This window comes from Caloenas nicobarica, chromosome Z (genome assembly GCF_036013445.1).
Source record: "Caloenas nicobarica isolate bCalNic1 chromosome Z, bCalNic1.hap1, whole genome shotgun sequence".
Classification (NCBI taxonomy): Eukaryota; Metazoa; Chordata; class Aves; order Columbiformes; family Columbidae; genus Caloenas; species Caloenas nicobarica.
Genome location: NC_088284.1, coordinates 15132356 through 15153086, shown reverse-complemented (window position 1 = coordinate 15153086; position 20731 = coordinate 15132356). Strand labels below are relative to the sequence as shown.

The following is a 20731-nucleotide window of genomic DNA, read 5'->3' as shown; positions in this document are numbered from 1 at the left end:
CCTGCAGACTGATTTCCCAGCTTGACCTAGAACTTGCCTCATCATTACAAACGTTCCTGGTGATCACCGAACTGTGTCGGACCCTGGCTACCATCATTGGTTCTGATCCTGACCTGCTCGCTGACTTGGCAGCTTATCTTGGACCTGCTTTGTCACCATGCACCTGCCTGATGATCTGGACTCTTGGTTGAAACTGGCTATCACCTCCAAGCCTTCCCTTCTTACCTCACTGGGGACAGTGGGACAGGGCCCCAGATGGCAAAGCAGTTCCCAGCCACTCATGCTATTGTTCTTGCTTTCTTGTCCTTTAGGAGCCCGTCAGACTGAAACTTTCCTCTATATTGTGCAGATGCCAACACCTAGGTAAGGAAGAAAAGAGGAACACAAGTTTGAAAGCCCAGCTTCAACCTGCTGCAGGACAGGTAAGAGCATCATAGAGACATTGCACCAGGCTTAGATACTCTGCCTAAATGTCTCATGCATGGCCTTGTCAGCCCTACGAGCTGTGTGACACTGAAGCATGTCCTGACAGACCAGGATATGCAATTTGAGTTTATTAATACTAGAAGTCTTAGAATCATAGAATGTCCTGAGTTGGAAGGGACCCATGAGGATCATTGAGTCCGACTCCTGTCCCTCCATATGAAAACTCCACAGTTCACGGCTTGTATCTGAGGGAATTGTCCAGTCTCTTCTTGAACACTGTTAGGTTTGGGGCCATGACACCTCCCTGGGGAGCCTGTTCCATTGCTCTTGTGCATATGCATATTAGAATCCTTCATGGATGTATATAAACAGGATGTTTTAAGGACAAAATAAGTGCATACTTGACTGAAAGGCTGTTCCGACTGCAAGTACCGTCCCAAAAGGCATAAGAATGTCAGATTAAATAACTTTCATTTATTCTTCTTTTAAGCACTGGGAAAAGGCACTTTTTCTTTATCTTTATTCCTAAGAATGGCTGAAAACAAATATATTGAAGTAAGCTGTCTACAAAAAAAATGGTCAAAATTTCAGGCAATTGTAAGCACTATAGAACATGCTGGGCAATTTTAGTAAAAGGTAACAGTACCACTCCCAAATGCAATCTTGAAAACTCCAAATGAATGGGAACTTTACTACAGGAGCTAGACTCAGTACTCCATACATGGAACATTTTACTATGTGCCTATCCTAGTCAGTTTTGTGAGTGCACACAAAACAGCACGTGGTATTACAAGCTGATACATTTGTGTAACTCAGTTTATTGAATCAAATGCTATGCTGCTACATAATAGTGTTTTGAGAAAGGGGATTTATAATTCCAGATTTCATGGTACAACAGTATTGTATTAGTACATATATACTACATAAATAATGAATCTTAATTGAGGTGCTTTTCAGAGCTTTACCTTTCAAAATTAATATTCGTTTAATGATATATTCCTCTCAAACTATGCATTTTATTGTGCATTATCTGTATTAAAGCATAAGATGAAACTTGTTTAAAAGGAGTTTTGATTCCCAAGATGTCAGTGCTAGTTACCTCTAGGACAGAAACAAATAGGAGTGTAAACCTTGTATTTGCCCTGGTATTTCTGGAACTACACGTTAGGAAGGCTCTCTTGCAATTTGACAAAGGAATGCTTCTTATGTTAAATTTCAGACAGCAGTCCAGAATATCCAGTGTGTACACATGCAGTCTTCTTTAATTCTTCTCTGAAATTACGAAGTAAAAACCTGAAAATTTAATATATGTATATAATTATTGAAGGCTCCTATCCAAAGTAAACTAAATACAGAAGTTCATCTCAATGGAAATTATGTGAGAATTAATTTTAACCTTCAGTTGCCAGTGTTCTGTTGTATATAGTATGCATATGGATGCCACATTATAAATGTATTACATGTCTTACACATTTCTACAGAGAAAATGGTTGATCCACATAACATGTATATGTCACAGAATATCCTCTCTGACTGGAACTGAATCCTCTTAATTGTATGAGAATATAATGTTAAACATTTCACACCTGTAACAGAGTAAGGCTATGCTCAGATGACTCCCAAAAGTATTTTAATCTGATTTTTTGGCCACTGACCGTGTCCCATTCCCTGTTCATTACCCTAATATACATCTATCCGAATCATATTTTCTAACAGCATATAAACACCCATGTCCCTTGGCTTTCATAAACTGCTACCCCAGCACAAATAAATTAAGCTCACAGAACACAGTACACCTGTTCACTGCATAACACACATTTTTTCAAGTCTAGATCCTTCCCATTTCACCCAAATACAAACTAAGTGTAGCCAGTTTCAAGTTGCACTCCAATTTCCAATTTAACAAATTTGTTATACAAACTAGGAAGAACCGGCCAGATAATTACTATGTCTGTTTCATAGTCAAACCATGCTGCAAATTAAATGCCTTGAAATGAAAGCTTGCATTTAAAAGGACACTGTCAAAATATTTTCATAAAATAGACTTTTCTCTTTTGTTCTAGAATAAAGAACTGAATACTGGAAATGGAAATCTCTTTCTTCATCCAATCTCTGTCTTCTCTCTGTGCACACATACTGCATGTTTCTGCATGATTCCTCAGGAATAATAGCTTGCTAGCAGGTATTCATTCTTTTTGGAAAACATCAGTAAAGCATTTATTTTAGCAAGAAAAGAATAGGTAAATACTGCAGTTTGATTATGCTTGTTTTTATAAAAAGAGAAATACCTATGACAATTCCCCATATATTATCTTTAGAAGCTCCTTTCCATTCTGTAATAGCAAATAATTTACAGGAGGGACTGCAATATTAATTCCAGGGACTCCCTGGCACCCAGAAAAGAACAGGTTACACTCCTATGAATCCCAGCAGAATCATGCAGGAAAAGGATGCCCAGGGTGGCCTCTTGACTGGCATCTTACTATACAGCATCAGAGCTCTCTCTTGAAACTAGCTGCAATCATTTTTCCATTAAAACATAAGTATTTTCTCTTTACAGTTAAGAGAAGAAATTAAAGCTTATTGTAACAACACTGCATGAATTTACTGTCCAGCAGGTTGTGGGAAAGGCAGCCTACACAAAAGACCAAAGACCTTCAGCCATACTGTGCAAGGTTTGGAGCTGATGATAGCTCTGAGACTGTTAGGCTTGAGCCTATAAAACTACAGAACACATTGGTATTATTACAGCAAAACAACTAAAGATTTGAACTTTATGTGAGAAGCCCATTGAAACCAAACTAACTTGTTTGTTTCAAGGCAAATATATGAATGAGCTGGGGCTAAAATGCTAATCAGATCATTCCTGATGAAACTTATTCTTCCAGTATTCTTCATTTGAACAGATTTATCTTACATAGCTAAACAAAAAGCAAAATACCCTAGCTTCTCTGAAGCTCTCCACAGTATATTCCACTACTCTTAGCATATTGTTAACAGTAGAAGAGCATGGAAAAACACTAGAAATCTACTTCTGCAGCACTCTCAAATGCTGTGATCAGACAGGCTGCCCAGCTGACATCCATTTTTGAAACACTTCATCCCTTTACACTGAAAACACATTGAAAACCACATAGGGCTGCAGCTTTAATCTAACATCCTTTATTACTGTATTTATTATTTAACTTAAATCTGTCAATACACTTATGATCTTACACCAGATTTATAATATGCCTTGCTGAAATCAATGGAGTTAAAGCAGTTCAAAAGAGTTTTGATGTGGCAGAAAAATATTAGGCCTTCAATCTACAGAGACAGCCTTTTAGATCATGAACTCTGTTATCTCTGAAGTTAACATGAAAGGCTATTTTTTTTTTCCAGCTGCTCTTCATGGTGTGCAGATTAAGCTGGTGATCAAGAACATTAATGATTTAATACAGGAATAATTCTTTCAGATACAGTTTTGCAAAAATCTACTACTCCAGGGTGGGGCTGGTTTGGGCAGGGGAGCTGCAGAGTGCTTTTCTGTTTTTTAAATTGGGCAAGTGAAACACATATTTTTCAGGGAAATTATCATCACTCTAAAGGGAAGGCAAGCATATGTTTTGCCTGGACTGGTAAATCTTCATGACAATTTTGCAAGGCTGCTTAAAGACTTTTTTTGCCTCTCACACACACGCAATTACAGTATCACATGTAACTGGGAACAAAGACTACAGGGAACAGAGTTTAATGGACTGTGATTACTGTTCTGGAACAGATTGAGCCTCTTTATAGCCTATGAGAAGACGATGTGAACTGAATTCAAACAAAGAACTGATAATGGATTTTACTGAAAGCTACACAGTTAAAAAAGACAATCTCATAATTCATAGCCATGGAAGGTATCTCAAAGCAAAAAGGGATTTAAAATAAATAAGAAATGTATTACATTTAAAACAACAGACTTACACATTTTATCTTTATACAGCACTCTATTTCCAAGAAAGGAAAATTTATAATATTATTTACTTTTATTTTAAATATTTTTATTAATAGTGCTGTGTTCTGACTTTTTTGCACTTACACAGCAACTGTCCCCCTATTGTGTTCAGGCAGTTCGGTTTGTGTTTCTATCTAATGTAAGTCCTTGCTGCTACCAAAGCACATCAAATCAACTGTACATCAACCAATTCTTTAAAACTAAAGCATATTTCATGTCTGCCATTCGGTTTTCCTCTATTTCTTACTCCAAATGAACTATTCAGACATTTTCTTCTCCCATCAGTGAGATGAGGGAAGAGGTGATTTTTCAGCTATCCATAATGATCCTTTTTGACTTGCTCACAGCATGGGTAAGGGAAGTGCCTCATCTCTGCATAAATGCCTCCCTTTGTGACTATAGACGTCATTTCTGATGTGCTACCCTTGGTGCCTGTTTTCTTTAATCTGATATCTCTCTAAGCAGTGGAGGAGTAGGCTGCCTGTTTCTGAGTAAACAGTTTTTGAATTTTAGTCAGTCGATGAGAAAATAAATTTAAAATACATTTACTGTATTGCTTTCTTCAAATTCTACCTTTCACACAAAGAGTGTAACACTGTTTGTAAGTCAGAATATCCCCTATTAAACTTCTTACCCAATGAGACTGAAGGATTAAAACAATCAAAAGAAGTTGCTGTGCTGTTATCAGTAGGATTGACGAGATAATCCTTAAAAATTGTAGGAAACAATTATTTTGCAAATATAATAGGCCAGGCAGGATCTCTCAGCAAAGCATATTTTAATAACAATTTTGGAAGACCGGGTGTTCTACCTAAAGGTATGCACACTGAATAGGGCAAAAAGCCCCTGCTTATATCCCCCTAAAATCCTGGCCGCAGTTTCCCTTCCCTGTTCCCCATTGGTTGGGTACTTCAGGGTTTACAGATTACCGCAAGACATACCATACCCTTCTCCTTATCGTTATGGATTCCTGGTACTTTGGCTACATTTCCCCCTAAATTAACTTGTAAATACAGGTATCAGTATGTATACAGGTATCAGTATGTATTCCGGGAAGAGACTGTGTTTTACATTAAGAATTCATAGTCCGATGTCTCTCGGTCCTTCCCCTCTCTGGGGTCAGTTGCCAGGTCCTCAGTTATGTAAAAACAACAGTTCTTCGTTAAACGTTCCTTACAAAATCATGAAACATTCCACTTTCTGATTTCTGAGATGTATTTCCAAATACCATTTCACTAATATCTGTCATGAGAATTGATTCAATATCAAAACTGGGCCCCAAATCTACCCCCAAACAGATGAATCTTCATTACCCTTTTTCACTGTATTAAAGAGGATTAGTTCTGCATACAAACAATCATTTACATACCTCAAATTACATTGTACAAATATTTTTAAATGGAAAAATTGACGAGTTTGTAACAAGTAATCTCAAGCCGAAGTTTTTTCTAATAGGTATTTTTCCTCTAACTTTGATTCCTCCCACCAGACGCCCACATTCTCCTAGTCTTTTTGTACTGCCTGCATAACAGACATCTCCACTAGAAAAGACTCAATTACCTAACGGGGCAGAACTAGCACGACAGCCCTTGCTGCTGTGCACCCCATTTCAATGAGGACGTGTTTTGTATGACTCAGAATGAATCAGACTGAGGAAAGATAACTGCAGTCCCAGAAATAATAAACAGCAGCATACAATTTGGAAGAAAGATCCTATGTTGCTTAATCATTACCGCCCCACAGCTAATTGCATTGCACATTATATTGCATGCCTAAATAGGATACGTGTGTGGATGTATGATCATGCTTCTAAAGAGCTCCACAAATATTAATCAGTGCCCTTCATGGAAAATATCGAGCCCTAATCAGTCATAACCGGGTACTGATATAAACCTAGATGCATTATTATTATTAAGAACTCCATTCCTAAGCCCATGCTTCTGCCCCTGCAAGCCAGATCGATGTCTACCTGTTGGAGGGGGCACATCACTTAGGAGGCACAAAACCACTTCTTCCAAATATCTAACACAAAGGCCAGGCATGATGAGTCGTGGACTCAAGGTCCTCCAAACTGGAGAATGCTTATGCATACAGCCCTTCCACACAGTCGGTCTCAATACTAACGGAATGCTTACTGCTTTTAGAGGGTCAGCAGGGCTGATCTCCAAGTCCTCCAAAGGAACAGTGAAATTGTCACTTATTTAAGAAGCCCAGGTGTCAAGTCTTCACAGCAAAGCCACATAGATATTATCAGGCTCCTAACAGCTTCTGTCCTTTACCACATGCATGCAGTTGGGGCAGAGCCCTTGGAAAGAGCTCTGGAAAGGCACTGGTAGACTCCTATCACTGCAGTGACTCTACATGAATCTTTCCTGTGGAAGTACACAACTTATAGACAGCCTTACGTCAGAACAGGGACTCTAACCAGCCATCACAGCTGCGTAAGACCCAATACACATCCAAAACCGGGTCAGATTCATTTTCTGGAGTGGTGATGTCAAAATCCACATAAGATATACACACTGAAGGTATCTCTTACCCCAGCCAAAGCTTCTACTGAGCTGTCCTGCTGCTGAGTGCTGCTCTCTCACTCATCACATATTGCTCAGAACACCACTCCCATCTCTTTAGCACAGGTCTGTGGCAGCTGCTGTTACTCACAGAAAATCCTACTCTATTTCTCTATAAAAACAAAAAGGAACAATCCCTTTATTAAAATATTACATACAGTACTTCCAGTAGAAAAGAAAACTAAAAGCTATCTTGGATAAGAAAAAACAACAATAACATTTCTACATTTTCATATCATGTTTCTTTTTTTCCTCCCTAATCCTCCATTATTTACTTTCTGGTTTGGTTTGTCTAGCTTTTTCTTGCATATATTGATGCTTAAAAGATCAATGGCTATTTAATCTGCTTCCTTCTTACATTATGTAGAGGTCTCCTTTTATTCTGTTATTTGCATGATGCCTCTTATTTTCATGTATTTTTATAAGAATAAACAGTTGTAGATCAAATTTTAACAATCCACCATAAAGGGCAATGAACCACAGTAAAGTCACCAAGCCCAGTTCCTTCACTTTTAGGAAGAAGTCCAATATTTAAAATCACTGCACATAATCAAAAACCCTTGGGATGTCCCGTACTGCACCATCTTACGGTCAACTGCATTTGTTTAAAAGGCTTGAAAACACTGCAGTACTCCCTGACTTTTCAAAAGAGGACTACATTCCCTGAGGTAGTGTCTCAGGGGTATCAGAGCAGCATAGTTTTACTAAAAAACATTAATTATTTGTGTTTTCAGTTCATCGCCTTTGGTCGTGAACAAAATGCCAACATCTTACATCCCTAGGGCCGGAACCTCAGGAAGGGCTTCCTTGAAAGATTTCAGCTTTTTCCACAGGACGAAAGGAAGGTATGAACATGTTTCTTTGACAGTTCTACTTCAACACTTCTTAATCTCAACAGTTTAAATATCAGCATTTTCTTACTTCCAAAGGTGAAAAAACCTGAATATATGGGATACAGTGGAGCATCTCCCTTATGAGGAAAGGCTGAGAGAGCGGGGGCTCTTTAGCTTGGAGGAGACTGAGGGGTGACCTCATTAATGTTTATAAATACGTAAAGGGTGAGTGTCACGAGGATGGAGCCAGGCTCTTCTCAGTGACAACCAGTGGTAGGACAAGGGGCAATGGGTACAAACTGGAACACAGGAGGTTCCACTTAAATATGAGAAGAAACTTCTTCTCAGTGAGAGTGACAGACACTGGAACAGGCTGCCCAGGGAGGTTGTGGAGTCTCCTTCTCTGCAGACATTCAAAACCCGGCTGGACACCTTCCTGTGTAACCTCATCTGGGTGTTCCTGCTCTGGCAGGGGGATTGAACTAGATGATCTTTCAAGGTCCCTTCCAACTCCTAACATTCTGTGATTCTGTGATAAATGATCTCAGAAGCCAGCAGTTATGCCTACTTTCATTTTATAATCTCTTTAGCAGCTTTCTGTTCCATCAGAGATGACTGCCTACTGGTTTTGGTTTCCTGTCTAGCTACTATGCTGCACTTCTTTACAAAATAAAAGAGCTCTGGGATCTTCCTGGAAGAGACTGATAATGGCTCAGAGGCCCCATATGTTATATCAATAACCTTGAAGTCATTTTCTCCCTGTGGAAAATGGAAGAATGAAAGAGGATATTGGACGGAATTGCAGTCAGTGTACAGGTATCCTAACTTCATTTGGTCTTTTTTGTGTCTTTCGCCTTTCTGTCAGGCAATCTCTGAAACACCTAAATGTCAGCTTTATGGTACTGACTTCCAGCAGAACAGAGAGAGGCTTGGGGAGCACAGACGTGATTTGGGCTTTTCTTCTGCAGACCTTGACTCAGAACACACTACAGCCTGCACAGGACTCGCTTTCAGCGAGGCTCTCAGAAGCTTGCTCAGGTAGAGGAAAATTAACAGTAGTAAGGAAATGCAGACTTGGCAGCATTTTAATCCACTGGGCTGTCTAGACACACAGACCCCACCGGGCTTTCACAATAGAACTAGTGTTTTTAGTTTGTTTCCTGCAGAACCTGTGAGCATGGTCTTGAGGACAATGCTGAAATAGCCTTGAGAAAAGAGTCTAGTCACACACACAAAATAACCCATCTTTATTAGAATGCTTCCAGTTGAGAAGAGCCAGTTAATTTAAATCTAAAGAATCCAAATTATAAGATATTAAAAAGACTGAACGCATAAATCAACCCTAGACTTTTACGATCCACATACCCAGTCAAATCAATACTTCCGTGAGTCCAGGCCCCGAACTTCACAATAACTAATACCAAAAGAACAAGGTCTGTATTTTCTCTGTGCTAAACAGAAGGTAGGTTTCATGACCGAAGAGGACCATTATCATTGGACACTTTGCTTAAGGTCCTGAGCCTCCCCTGTGGCATCTGAGTTGACTCCAGGACTTGTGTTTGAATCTTTCAGAGAAGAGATATCCCAGTAAGTAGGAAAAATGGAAATACTGGCTACTGTCTATGCCAAGCAATTAAGCCATACAAAAAAGAGCTGGAGAGATGTAAAACAATTGCCAATCCCAGAACACAACAGACTTCCTTATGACACTGTAATGGCAATTGTTAAACAAAGACACTATAATAGGAATCCATGTAACTGTTCTATTTCCTAATGCCACTATATGCTAAAACACACTTCAAACATTCAGGGTTACACTTTCAGGAGGCTACATCCAGGCCTATGTCCAAGATAATATTACAGTGTCCTTTGGAAACAGCCAGAAGAGTTGATGGAGATTGAAAGCACCAGAGTGCTTGGCACATTTATATCTGCTCTTAAGCTTTCTCTCAGATCCATTGAGTGAAAAAAAGCTTCAGACTCTTGAAGAGTCAGATTAGAAAGACCTTCATTAAGCTAAGGAATAGGCTAGTATCTTATTGAGCTTGATGGCATCATGGCTTTGAAAAACTTCTAACTCAATTTACATCTTCAACTTAGACCTCCAAAATTTTTTATTACATTTTAGTTGATTCCGATTTCTCATCTCTTAGACACTATACTAACTGATTGGTTAGAAGGTTCTCCTTTACCTGTGCTTTGCTGCAGAGTGTTTAATGTCTCCCAGTCCTTTCAACTTCTGATGTTTGCAAGGTGGTGTCATTCATCAGTTTGGCAGGCAAATACACAGCTTGTAGAGATGGTCTTCTGCTTGTATAGCCCAATACAGCAATGCAGAAAATGCAGGAAACAGAAATTTGAGTCTATTTGTCTCTGCCTCAGGTAATTGTGGACATAGTCCACAGTTCACCTTTACTGAAGCTGGAACATATTTGTATCTAATGTGGTGAGTATGTGCCAAACTGGCTGCTGAAGAAGAATCTGCTCCCATCATAACTGTCCCAGGAGCCACAGGAAGGGAGTGCTATGCAAATGTCAGCAAGCCATACCTTGAGAGAACATTCAGGAGTTACACAGGTTCAGCTCCAGAGTTTTCTGCATCTTTTGCCTTCTATGAGTTTCCCTTAGTAAAGAACACTTGCAATCTGTATTTAATCTTTAGTGCCAGAGAGGGGACTATTATTCATTCTCACATTATACTGGCTATAAAACTGAACTTTGTAAGGCATGCAACGAGCCCCACCATTTGTGATATTAATTCAGGTTTTCTAGCAAATAATCAGCCCTCATCTCAAATAACTACTTGATATTAAGGAACATATACAGAATTCAAAATGTGCATGCTGAAATATTTTTCCGCTGTTTTCCAGTACACTATCAACTGCCTAGATCCCCGATTGGAACTGTTCATTACCCTTTTATTTCTTCCAAATGTTGCGATTTTCAGACTCTGTTAAAGATTGTGTCTACAGTACTGAACTAGACAACATTCAGAAACATCCCTGAACACTAGAACATACTTGTCTGCACAAGCAAACTCTTAAAATGTTGCCTAAAACAATTTTGTCACGTACCTCTCACAAAGAATTCATGAGCATGATTTGTGAGGTACAATGTTCCCACAACTATTCCTAAAAGGCAGTTTGTGTACAACCACCCTCTCATTTCAGAGGATAAGAGAGTTTACTAACATATGTCCATGGCACTAACTGGTAGTTAGTCACAGTGCCTGGGAGAGGTTTTAATTTACTAGTCTAGACAAAGTCTTAACTTCGATAGCTAGGAGATTCTTACATAGGTAGGTAGAGGTAGAAACTGACATTGTTCATTTGCTGGCCAACATTATTTGGGCAGATGTTGAAAATATTATTAATGAGTCAGTCCTAGGGAAATCCTGCATGGCTCCTGAGGGCTACTGACTATTCTGAAGTCCAACTTCAAGAAAAAAATGTTCCCTGTAGCCTCCAAGGAGAGAGGACACACAAGATTACACATGAATGTGATAATAATATTCAAAAGCATTCAAATGCAGTTGTGAGGGAGTTCATTTTAGAGTGAATGAAGTACCACTGAATATAACAAATGCCACAAAAGCACTGGCAGCAAAAAGTTAATTGCAAACCATCATGCTAGAGAACCACGTTCAAACAAGGAGCTAGAGAAGTTGATGGGAGAGGTCAAGAAACAAGCAATAAGGGCTCATCACACCTTTATCTGTCTTGCTCCACCTGTTTTGTATCATGTGTGCGTTACTTGTAGCAATGATTGGAAGACTGCATCTACTCATGTCATTGCAGGACATACCATATTCAAAAACATACATTTTTATAGAGCTTATATGACTGCTTTCCCTCCTTCCTACCTTTCAAATTGCAGATGTTTCTGCTAGAAAACAGGCATGTTTTCTATTTAAAAATATCTATTCAGCAAAAGATGTCTTTACTTAAGAAAAGTGCATTTCTTTTGGAAGCCCAAATACCTGAAATTATTTTTTCATTTACTGTTGCAAGAAAACTATAAAGTGCTCTATCAAAAAAAAAAAAAAGCGAAGACATTAGCACATTTTCCCATCGTTCTTTTGTTGAGGAATTGGACTGAAACAATAAAAAGTACCCAGCAATGGCATCAACTTAGCAGAAAAAAGAATCCCAGGTCTGAGTCTTGTCACAGCCAGTTGCTGTACATTGTCAGATCCAGCTGTATATTGCTGAGTGTTCTCACAGCCAGTTGCTCCACTACAGGTATTTATATCAGCAGAGATCTGTGTCACAATCAGAGAAGCCAACAGGAACTAAGAAAACAATTAGGCTGAACATCACTGGGCTAGCTAGCCTGATGAAAAGCATTGGGACTGTAAGAATCTTACTGGCCAAGCTCTGAAAGTTACAGTTCCTTCACACAAGTCTTTAAGACTAGCTATTTGTTAAGCTAAAGAGTGCCTATTCTATTATACATGAATGAAGGAATGGAATGGCTTGTGACTAGTGAACATTTCCAAGTATCTAATAATGTTAGCTGACAAGTGAGTTCACACATACTGTTCAGCTCCATGTGTAGTGAACACTTGCAGCTTCTGCTGCTTTTGAATGAACCTGAGTACTCGGCACATTTGAAGAAAAACAACATGAAGTCCTATCCTCAGTGAAGGATCTTGCTATTGAGCTCTTTCTTGTTTATCTTGTAGTGAGCATATCCAAACGAGCACATGCAAAATTAACAGCTGATTTGAAAACTGTAAGATTGCAATTCTCTACGTTTCAGTTTCTTAGTTTCTTAAAGTCCAGCAACAGTAATGATGAATCTAGTTACTGCATCATTAAATAATATTCAAATACCAAACCAAGAATAAGACCCATCAGTTGTAGGAATACAAGGCTGACTCGAATCTTCCTCTTGACCAGCCCTGTATTTGTTCCACTGGATCATTTCTTGTGGACACTATCACTTCCTTTCTTCATTCACCTTTCTCCTTTTTCAAAATGTGGGACAACATGTTTGCTTGGAAAGTTCTTTTTGAAATTTTACACACTTCCCTGAGAAAAGCTGCCTTTCTCCAGAAACCTCCCTAAAGTACTCAGAAATCTTAAGCACAAAACTGGTCCCAAAAGCCTGAATTGGTTGTTATGCAAGATTGTGTGAAATGAATTGGTAAACAAATAAATAATTACACAGGGTATCAAACAAAATAAAAGTTAAGAATTCTAAGCATTATTCCTCTTAATACCACATTTTCAGGTACTTGCATATTAGCTATTTTGGGAAAGGAAATAACACAAAGCAAACTACACAAGTACACAGAGGATCTGTACTTATGTGAAAATTATGAAGTCCAAAGGAGACTTCATACTGCTATCAATTTATGCAGGCATGGAAGGAGCACGACACAGTGTAAAAGTGCTAAATCTGCAACACAATATAACTGAAATATCCATGACCAAATTTGAAGGGATCTCAACAATAAACATTGTGTAATGGGAATGAGATCAGATAAAAGGCTAACAGTAGTTTTCGCCTCATATGAATATTAAACTGCACGTAACCTCAAGGAAAAAAAAAAAAAAGAAAAAAAAGAGAGCAAAAGAAAAATAAAGGAGAGAAGAAGAACTGTAATAAGCCTGACAAGTATAACCATCACGCTATTACTGTCTACTGGGAAAAGCTGTATCGGAATATTCAGCGGATGTTCTGGCACTACTGAAAGCTTTCCTAAATGTGAAATAAACTGTGTGACTACTGCTCTGTTAAGGTAAGCTACCACCAGTAAAAAAGAAAAAATGTAGCTTTTGGAAGATGTGCTACAACAATAAATCACTTAATCAAACAAATTATTACCCTGGATCCACTTTAAGGCTTTAGAAATGTAGGATTCTATGTGTGGTTAAAAAAAACCAGAACAGTTAATGCTTCTCAAAGTCACTAATTAAGAATCCATATACCTTGTAGCTTTCCCAGCCATGAAGCAGAGTTAGCATTTGCTTGGTTTCCCTTGAGCTGTCTTTTCAAATTTACCGTTTCTCAGTCTGTTGGGCTGCTGGTCTCATTGAGTGGTGTTCATGATCTGAATGTAGAAGGAGTAAGTAAAAGGAAAATAGATTAAAAGGTATGTTGGATCTGATTGCTCATTATGAATAATGATTATCTAACAAACAGGAATACTTTGCTCTACATACTAGTATATTTCCTATCAATATTTCAAAGTGCTTCACAAACATACTAGGATATCAAGCAACAATGCAGAACTCCTTAATAACAATTATTTTCTCGATCAGGAACATAAGATCCTTCTCTTTATCAAATATTAGCAGAGACAGACAGGAGTATCTCAGGAAAGCCTGATTTTCTGTACACAAAAAAAAAGAGAACGATGCATGCCTAATGTTAGAAACAGATGTAGTCATTATGACAGAGAGAAAATCGAAGACTCCATATCACTGAAGGGCTAGCCAAAATCCCCATCTCTGATTAAATATATAATAACATATAAACACTTTTATACTTCCCTTAGGTAAAAGGAATAAAATGAGCTACAGAGCTGGCAGTCTGATGTCGCATCTGCATTCAGTGCACAGAAAACTCTGACAGAGTCTAGACATGATATATTCTTGCCATTAGTGATTATAATACTTAACTGTTCTACACTGATACATCTGTGTGATCAGGAAAAAACAAACAAGCACCAAAAAACCCTACTTTTTGCATAACAATGTGAGTTTTCTTAAGGATTGCCAAGGCCACCAGCTAGAGTCTTTATGAAATCACCTTAATATCACATTTCAATTGTTCCCTTTAGAAGTACGAAAAATGTTCTTTTCAAGACATTACAGTATCTTTGTAAGAACTTAAACTGCAATGATAAAACTGCAGCATGAGGCAACATTAAGAAGAAAATTAAGATGCAATCTTGCAAATAATGTCTTAATGACTCAAAATTAATTATTTAAGGATCGCACCACTATGCTTCACAGCGATGGCTAAGACAATGAATGCCTTATTTCCTCAAAGTATATTAAAAGCCTTAACACAGATCAGTCTTGGCTTACTGTACACATAACTTCGGGGCTTTTTAACAAAGCTCTTCAAGACCAAAATCTATTCACACGTAGTAGCTCGAATGGGGAAGTTTAAAGCTTTAAGTCAATTAAAACTGTCATAACATTTTAAAAACTAAAGCCTATGAACGTGATACAAACTCTAGAAAGGGTTAGAAATACTAAATGATATCTTAATTATGTCTTCTGACTAAAGGAAAATCGATTCCAACTATTACTCAGTTATCTCCTTTTTTCCAAGGTTTTAATCAAGACTTTGTCTTTAAAGAATCTGTTCATCATACAACTCTAGAATTCAGCAGTTCCCATAGTGTCTCACAAGACTCATTCTTGGTGCATTATTAATTACTATCAGTAATGCTTATTCTACTTCCCTTTTTACTCAAGTCATAATGAATGAACTATGATCTTTCTTTCCTGAATTGTATTTCTTAATCAAACTCCTAGTTTTAGAAGGATTCTCCTCAATCCCTCAAGAACTATTGTAACTGATAAAAAACTAAGACCTTGACCTGATGTTTTCATTGTATCTATAGGCAAATTTGAAAAGTTTCAATGGCAGGCATTTCAGAGACTGACAAGATCTCACCATAAATCAAAAACTTATTTATCAACTAGCTATTAATGTTGCTACTACTCTACAGCAAAAAGCTGTCCTTCTTCTTCCATGATGGCGCTGTACTCCACAGCTGTGCTTACAGCACAGCAGCAGTAGCAGCGTACTGGCCACAGAGTTCTGCTAAACATGATACATTATTGCAGGGAAAAGCTACTCAGTTTACACAAAAATCAGAATGGAAGTAATTTATTAACAACAGCAATCAGTGAGCTGTATATTTGAGATTCAGTAGTACAAGTAAACCATAGTATTAGATGTATACAAAATGCTAATAAACCACAATATTAGATGTATGTGCAATGTTTATAATAAGCACATACGAAAACAACCTCCTACAAAAACCCCCCCAAAAAGCTCTTTTCACACACACATGAACACAGTTACATATGCCCATCTCTTTCTCACAGGACCTGTGAGAATTTACAAGCACACACACCTCATCTGGGAGCATTGTTTCCCCTCCTTACACATCTCCTGCTAGAGGTGTGGGCACTCCACCTTTCTGTGTATCTGTGCAGCTCCTTACAGCCTGCTGAATCACAGCTTCACACACGCACGCCCTAAGTGTAGGTACACATTGTTGCAGCCTGTATTGACATTTCGCTAGCTGGATGCAGACACCTCACAGCATCCAACAGGGAGGATGCTTCTTGCTTAGGCAGAGGTTTTGATGCCAGCAGAGCAACTTCTCACCGTGTCAAACCACAATTCTGAGTACTGTTGTTTCCAGCCCAAGATCTCTCCCTCTTCGTTACAAATTTCCATGCTGCTTTTGTACAAAAAACCAACCAAACAAAACAAAACAAAACAAAACTTTTTCCCCCACTCATCTTCCTCTTCCTGCACACCAGCAGAATACTTCTCACCTAGGTTTAGAGGTTTGCATCTGAACTAGTCACATGAGTCCTGTAATAGGTTTTAGATTTCTGGTTTAGGATGAAATAAATCACATGTTAAACATGCATGGTTTTCTCCACTGATGGGAAAGCGAGTTTCGACTTCTAGTCCCGATCTAAGTCCAAGTCATATAACTAAATTTATGCAAGCACAATCTGATCTCAAATGTTTACAATGTCTTCTAAATTGGCATGAAGCACCTCTTTTTTTTTTTTCTTTTTTTCTTTTTTTTTTTTTTTTTTCCGTTTTAAGCAAGAGTTTGTTTGGTCACTTTTGCATTGCCTTCTGTCTTTGTTCAGACTAAGAGAGCTATAATTTTAAGGTTTTCTAGTCCTCTGCTGCATCTCCTCCTCCACTTTTTCCTCTTGCCCCTAGCCCTGGGTACCATTCATCAAAGTCAACTTATATCCCGAAAACAGAGCAGCACTAACACATGTCAGTACTGTACTGGTCAGATACATTACTGGAACTAATTTCTCTATTTCAACAGAGCAAGACTTAACACAAGAGCTCATCCATTTGAGGCATTCTTTAAAGTTCTGTTTCCTACTACAATCTTTCAGTCACTGACAACTATGCACACTTTGATAAAGACTCTTGCTATGCTATTTTTTGCAGGTTGCATACTGAAAAGCTCTTTTTCAATATAACTTTCAGTACTGATTAATTATGTAATGGAAAAGAAAGCTGGGAGAATTTTAATGTCTGCCTACAGATGGGTGGTATGTTTCCAAGTACTGCAAAAATAAATTCCTACATGACATTATCACAATAGGCTTTAGTGAGTATGTGCTTGATGGTATTAATTTAATATCTTTAAAGGTGGTATTAATTTAATATCTTTAAAGGTGTTCTAAATTATTGTCTTCATATTAATAGATATATGTAACAGAATATAAGCAGTTCATCTTCAACTGAAAGGCTGAGGGAGCTGGGTCTCTTTAGCTTGGAGAAGAGGAGACTGAAGGGTGACCTCATTAATGTTTATAAATATGTAAAGGGTGAGTGTCATGAGGATGGAGCCAGGCTCTTCTCAGTGACAACCAATGATAAAACAAGGGGCAATGGGTAAAAGCTGGAACACAGGAGGTTCCATTTAAATTTGAGAAGAAACTTCTTCACAGTGAGGGTGACAGACACTGAACAGGCTGCCCAGGGAGGTTGTGGAGTCTCCTTCTCTGGAGACATTCAAAACCCGGCTGGACATCTTCCTGTGTAACCTCATCTGGGTGTTCCTGCTCTGGCGGGGGGATTGGACTGGATGATCTTTTGAAGTCCCTTCCAAGCCCTGACATTCTGTGATTCTGTGAATGCCAGTTTCCATATGTTTCTTCTGACTTCCTGCATCATACCGGATACAAGACTGTAGGGCAGGTAATGCTAACTACTTTTATGCTTACACATTCAAATAGTCTGTTAAAATTAAAATTACACTGAAGAGGTGCCTTCTCCCTGCCATGACACCCTCAAAGCAAACGGTTATTTGTTTCCTTTTCCTTTCTTCTTCCAGGCCAAATTTCTTGCTACTGTGCTATTCTTTCCCACAAATAGAAAAGCCATCTGTATTCACATAACATGCTTGAAAGTGTGTAATCTGTAGTCCTGAAGAAGGGAAGCAGGAAGATTTGAGTGATTGCAGCACTTACCACAGATTTGATACCACTGAGTAGATATGTTCTCCCATAAATGGAAAAGAAACACACTGATAAAAATGGAAAACAAGAAGTGAATGTTCTTGGGTTTGGCATAACTATACTTACTGCAAATTTAAAGCAAGTGGGAGATAATAAATTAAACAAAACTTCGTGAACTAAACCAAAAAGAGAAGCAAAATACATATGTTTGAAGAAGAAAACTAGAAAATATGGTTAAAGGTAAAATATCCTTTCACCATTTATTCTCCTATTTATCATCTTCACTTTTTTTGCTACAGAACTGACATGTGTGAAAACCTTCAACTTTTTTTTTAAGCATACTCTTGAAATGACAGTAAGGACAACTGCAATTCACATACAGAATGAAAAGCATTTGATCTACCTTAAAAGAAATCTGATAAATTCCATTTCATTACCTGAAAGATATCTCAGTATAAATTATATACTTCTGTTGTAAATCTATTTTAACACAATCATTTAAAGCCATTATTATTTAAGATCAGGACTGTTTCTAACATAACGGTGATTCTAGGTCAGGCCAAAGTCTAGTGATTTATCAAGCTTAATATTCTGTCTCCAAAAGAGCACCCAAAGAAAAAAGCGAACAATATGGCATGTAGTAAGACCTCTCCCAAACGATCTCCTGACCTCCAAAGATACGTTACATCGTGACTTTCTCAATCAGAGATAATGTCTTTGTATTCAACAGGTATTGATGGACTTTCTTTCCATGAACTTGTCCACTCTTCTTCTGAAGGCATGTAAACTTTGTAGAGTGAATTTGTCGAGCTTCTTGCAAAAGAAACTACAGGCATTAAAAGAAGGCGAAGAAACAAGTCTTCTTGTTTGCTTTGCATGAAGCTGCTGTTAGCTTCAACAGACCCTCTTCAGCTTTTTAAATTGGAAACGAGTAAACAAGAAATCCCTAATGCACCACTTTCATACCACTTGTTTTATCTATTACCTTTCCACAGAATAGTCTTTTCTCTAGGCTGGAGAACTCTAATTTGCCTAATTGTTCTTCCTATTATAGCCACTTTATACTTTGGATCATCTTTTTACCTTTCTTGGAACATTTTCCAGTTCAGCTACAGCTTTATTAAGCGCAAGTGTTAACAATTGTTAAGCACTAAACTCGTGTTCTCAAAAAATGTGTTGTAAACCGAAAATCTTGTTTCTGAGTGAAGATGGGCAGCTCGAAATCCAATGTATTATGTGTAAAGTTGGAGGTGTTCTTATCACAGAATCACAGAATGGTTGGGGTTGGAAGAGACCTCTGGAGATCATCTAGTCCAACCCACCTGCTAAAGCAGGTTCACCTAGAGGAGATTGCACAGGAATGTGTCCAGGTAGGTTTTGAACATCTCCAGAGAAGAAGACTCCACAATCTCTCTGGGCAGCCTGTTCCAGTGCTCTGGCACTGTCAAAGTAAAGAAGTTTCTCCTCATATTCAGATGGAACCTCCTTTGCTTCAGTCTGTGCCCGTTGCCCCTCAATCTACCATTGGGCACCACTGAAAAGTCTGTCCCCATCCTCTTGACATCCATATTTATAAACATTGATAGGATTCCCTCTCAGCCTTCTCCAGGCTGAACAGACCCAGATCTCTCAGTCTCACCTCATAAGAAAGGTGCTGTAGGCCCCTAATCATCTTCATAGCCCGCCTCTGGACTCCCTCCAGTAGTTCCTTGTCCTTCTTAAACTGGGGAGCCGAGAACTGGACACAGTACTCCAGATGTGGCCTCACCAGGGCAGAGCAGAAGGGTAGGATAACCTCCCACGACCTGCTGGTCACACTCTTTCTAATGCACTCCAAGTACCATCGGCCTTCTTGGCCACAAGGGCACATCAATGACTCATGGTCAACCTGTCATCCACCAGAACTTCCAAGTCCTCTCTGCAATGCTGATTTCCAGCAGGTCTGCCCCCAACCTGTACTGGTGCCTGGGGTTATTCCTCCCCAGGTGTGGGACCATACACTTGCCCTTGTTAAACTTCATCAGGTGGTTCTCTGTCCAGTCCACCAGCGTGGCCAGGTCTCACTGAATGGCAGCACAGCCCTTGTGTGCGTCAGCCCTTCCTCCCAGCTTGGTATCTTCAGCAAACTTGCTGAGGGTGCACTCAATCTCTTCATCCAGGCGATTGATGAATAGGTTGAACAGGACTAGACCTAACACTGACCCCTGGGGAGCCCCACTAACTACAGGCCCCCAACCAGACTCTGCACCATTGATCACAACCCTCTGAACTCTGCCATCCATCCAGTTCATGACCCATCTCACTCATCCAACCCACACTTCCTGAGCTTGCCTATGAGGATGTTGTGAGAGATCATGTCAAAAGCCTTGCTAAAGGCAAGGTAGACAATATCCACTGCTCTCCTATCATCTACCCAGCTATCATACCATCATAGGCTATCCAGTTGGTCAAACATTATTTCCCTTTGGTGAACCCATGTTGACTGCTCCTGATAACTTTCTTTTCCTCCACATGCTTGGAGATGATGTCCAGAATGAGCTATTCCAGGGATGGAGATGAGGCTGACTGGCCTGTAGTTTCCTGGGTCATCCTACTTGCCCTTTTTGAAGACTGGAGTGATGAATGATTATGAATATCACAATTCATTTTTCAACATTTCCCACCTCAACCTCCAATCACTGTCTCAAAAATTTCTTGTGAAGATAATCAGAGATGGTCTGA

The 20731-nt window shown here is 38.9% G+C and overlaps 1 long non-coding RNA gene across 4 annotated transcripts in view; it reads right to left on the bottom strand.

The window, feature by feature from the left end:
- The window catches only part of LOC136002368 (uncharacterized), a 32153-nt gene that overhangs the window by 2276 nt on the left and 9146 nt on the right, over window positions 1-20731 (bottom strand). For 2 of the 4 annotated variants that reach the window (XR_010607903.1, XR_010607900.1), the window contains exons 2-4: window positions 13748-13869; window positions 1526-1719; window positions 226-359 (exon numbers count right to left, since the gene is read on the bottom strand). This is a non-coding gene — a long non-coding RNA (uncharacterized LOC136002368). Of the gene's footprint in view, window positions 1-225; window positions 360-1525; window positions 1720-10003; window positions 10119-13747; window positions 13870-20731 lie in introns of all 4 variants that reach the window. The other 2 variants (XR_010607901.1, XR_010607902.1) reach the window with 2 other exon arrangements.